The 3,414-nt window shown below is 42.1% G+C and overlaps 1 pseudogene; it reads left to right on the top strand.

Moving 5' to 3' along the window:
• Positions 1–772: 772 nt before the first annotated feature.
• LOC125853357 (ethylene-responsive transcription factor ERF084-like) lies at positions 773–1,613 on the top strand (annotated as a pseudogene).
• The last annotated feature ends 1,801 nt before the right edge of the window (positions 1,614–3,414 follow it).

Genomic DNA, 3,414 nt, shown 5'->3' with positions numbered 1-3,414 from the left:
CTAGTTTTCAAGAAAAATGAACATCGTTTCCAAGTGAGCCTTTGGGCTAGATTTTGAGTAAGTATCTCATTTAAAAGAAAGATGTGTTTAAAACACTTATGAGCTAAAAGCATTTTGGGAGTAGTATCGAGCACCGATTTGGGGACGCGAGTTCATATTAAACTCAACTCTCTATAAGAACCATGTAGCCAACATGGGAGTTAACGGGTCATACTTTTTAGATGAACCCGTAAAGATAAGCTAGTGGATCCACTTAGTAAAGTTAGCTTCATATATTAAGACGAGGTATAGGATGTTCTTTAGGCAACGTGAGGTAAAACGTTGTATCATTAGCTTCATATATCACGGCAAGGTGTAGGATGGTCCTCGGGCAACGTGAGGTAAAACGTTGTATCGCCACTCATATTCATAGTGGTGGTTTGTCGGTTAGAGAATTTCCCACAGTAGAAAGAGCATGGTTCCTCGAGGGTTCTGCTTAGTATGGATGGGGGTATGGGACTTCATTCATACATTGCACAAGTAGTCCTTGAGAGGAAACATGGTATTTTCATGATATTATAAAGGGAGAAGGGACGAATTTACCCCCGAACTTTAATAAATGGTACGTCTATGCCCTCCGTTATACTTTCCGTCCACATAAGCCCCTGCCGTCCAATTATAGGTACACACATACCCCTCTCACTAACAGCTCCCTATTTTTTACACGTGTCTTAAATTTAATCAACTACCTGTTTGACCTTTCTTTTTAACCTATAAACCAACTACCCGCCCCATAAACCCAATACCCACCCAATTTCCTCTAAGATATATCCTATTCTTCTTCTCTACACAAAAACCCCTTTATTACCCAAATGAACCAAATCATAATTTCTCCATTGACAACACTAATTATTCCCTCGACCCATTTTGGGATAATTACTCTGTTTCTGCTAATGAAAATGAAAATGAAAAATCCCATGTTCTTGAAGGAATTGTTGCTGTTGTTGGAGAACATGTTCTTTTCGGTTACAATAACAATGAAAACAAGAATGATGATCCAAATTCAGCAGTTTCAATTCTGAAATGCACGTGTCCTGCAAAAAAATGGAATAATAATAATAATGTTCCATCAATGGAGAAGAGTTACAGAGGAGTGAGAAAGAGGCCATGGGGGAGATGGTCAGCGGAGATTCGCGACCGTATAGGGCGGTGAAGACATTGGTTGGGTACATTCGACACGCCGGAGGAGGAGGCACGTGCGTACGACGCGGCGGCGAGGTGGTTGAGAGGTTCAAAAGCTTGAACAAATTTCCAAATTCCTCCGATTGTTCCTCTGCCTACTTCACCAACATCGACGTCATCATCTTCAAATTCGTCTCGTGAAATGAAAATGAAAATGAAAAAGAAAAATGGTGGCGCTGTTGCTAATAATCAAAGAAAATGCTCAGTGGTAACTTCAACTGCGCATTTATTTAGCTCTAATGAATTTAACAAAAAAGTTAGTGTTACTGTGGAGCTTGATCTCAAGCTCGAATTCGGGAGGAAGTTGGGTGGGTATTGGGTTTATGGGGCGGGTAGTTGGTTTATGGGTTAAAAAGAAAGGTCAAACGGGTAGTTGATTAGATTTAAGACACGTGTAAAAAATGAGGGGGCCGTTAGTGAGAGGGGTATGTGTGTACCTATAATTGGACGGCAGGGGCTTATGTGGACGGAAAGTATAATTAAGGGCATAGACGTACCATTTATTAAAGTTAGGGGGTAAATCCGTCCCTTCTCCCTATTATAAATATGATTTTTACGTCATGTTTTAAGAGTTTTACAATCTTTATACATTGCATGTGTCTTATTACTTTATATATTGAGTTTAGTTATTCATGAGTTGAACAGAGCCAAGGTAAGTGTTTTTTTGTACTCTTTCCAAGCTTAAGTTGTGGTTTAGATTTCCAGCTCGCATACTCGTACATTCAATGTACTGATGCCAGTTGGCCTGCATCTTATGATGATGCAGATACAGGTACCCCGGATCAGCATCTTGCACGTCGTTGATCCAGCTGAGCACTCCAGAGTCAGTGGTGAGCCTCCTTGCTTTTCAGAGGACTCAATTATCTTGTGTTCTTAGTTTTGTTTTATTAGGGTGTTGCAGGGTCTGTCCCAACATCCATCTCAGTATTTAGAGGCTTCATAGACAGTCAGTCAGTTAGTATTGAGTCTCTCATCTATGTATATATGTAAATATTCTATTTTGAGACTCGAGCTGCCTTTTGGCATGTTATGCATCAGTTGGTTGTTTTATAACCTTTCATTGCGTTGAGTTGTACTGTTGAGTTAAGTTTCCGCTGAGTTAAGAAAGTCAGGCCAAGGGTTCACCTGGGGCCAGCAATGGTCTTTGGGTAATGGTCCCGCCCAGGGTGTAGGCTCGGGGCGTGACAAACTTGGTATCAGAGCACAGAGTTCAAGAGTCCTAGAGAGTCTATGAAGTCGTGTCTGTTGAGTCCTAGTTATCGATATGAAGCGCGCCACATCTATAATTGGGAGGCTACAACATTTAGGAAGATTTCTCATTTCTTTCACACTCATCTCGTGCGTTAGAGTTTATCTCTAAAAAATCTCTTCCTAATCCGTGCTTGCGCGTATTTTCAGATAGTCATGCCTCCACGAGGAGTTGGTAGAGGGTGTCTTCCTAGACGTTATGTTGATGAGCAAGATTTACCCTATGCACCGGGAGTGCAAGATCAAGGGGAAGTTTCTAATGTCCAGTTCAGAGAAACAGTTAGGATGTTGAGTCAAGCCGTAACTAATCAATTGGTCAGCAGAGGGGAGCTAGACATGAGGGAGCTGACACTTCAAGGATTCGTGAGTTCTTGGGGATGAATCCCCCGAATTTCATGGGTTCGAGTACTACTGAGGATCCAGAGCACTTCATTGAGGAGTTGAAGAAGGTTTTTGATGTGATGCATGTGGTAGATACTGAGAGGGTTGAACTAGCGGCGTATCAATTGAAGGATGTTGCTAGAGCTTGGTTCAACCAGTGGAAAGGGGGCAGAGTTGAGAACGCACCACCTGCGATTTGTGCTTCTTTTGAGAAAGCTTTCTTGGGGCATTTCTTTCCTCGAGAATTGAAAGAGGCCAAGGTACGTGAGTTCCTCACACTTAAGCATGAGTCTTTGAGTGTTCACGAGTATAGTTTGAAGTTCACCCAACTGTCCCGCTATGCTCTGGAGATGGTTACGGATATGAGAAATAGAATGAGTTTGTTTGTTGCTGGGTTGTCTCGGTTGTCAAGTAAGGAAGGTAGGGTTGCAATGCTTAAAGGGGACATGGACATGTCAAGGTTGATGGTCTATGTGCAGCAAGTTGAGGAAGAAAAGCTGAGGGACAGAGAAGAGTTCAGAAATAAGAGAGCTAAGACCGGTAGTGAGTCCGGGCAGCAGAAAG

Source organism: Solanum stenotomum, chromosome 1, assembly GCF_019186545.1.
Source record: "Solanum stenotomum isolate F172 chromosome 1, ASM1918654v1, whole genome shotgun sequence".
NCBI classification, from domain to species: Eukaryota; Viridiplantae; Streptophyta; class Magnoliopsida; order Solanales; family Solanaceae; genus Solanum; species Solanum stenotomum.
Note: the sequence above shows the minus strand (reverse complement) of the source record. Positions and strands in the feature narration are given on the sequence as shown.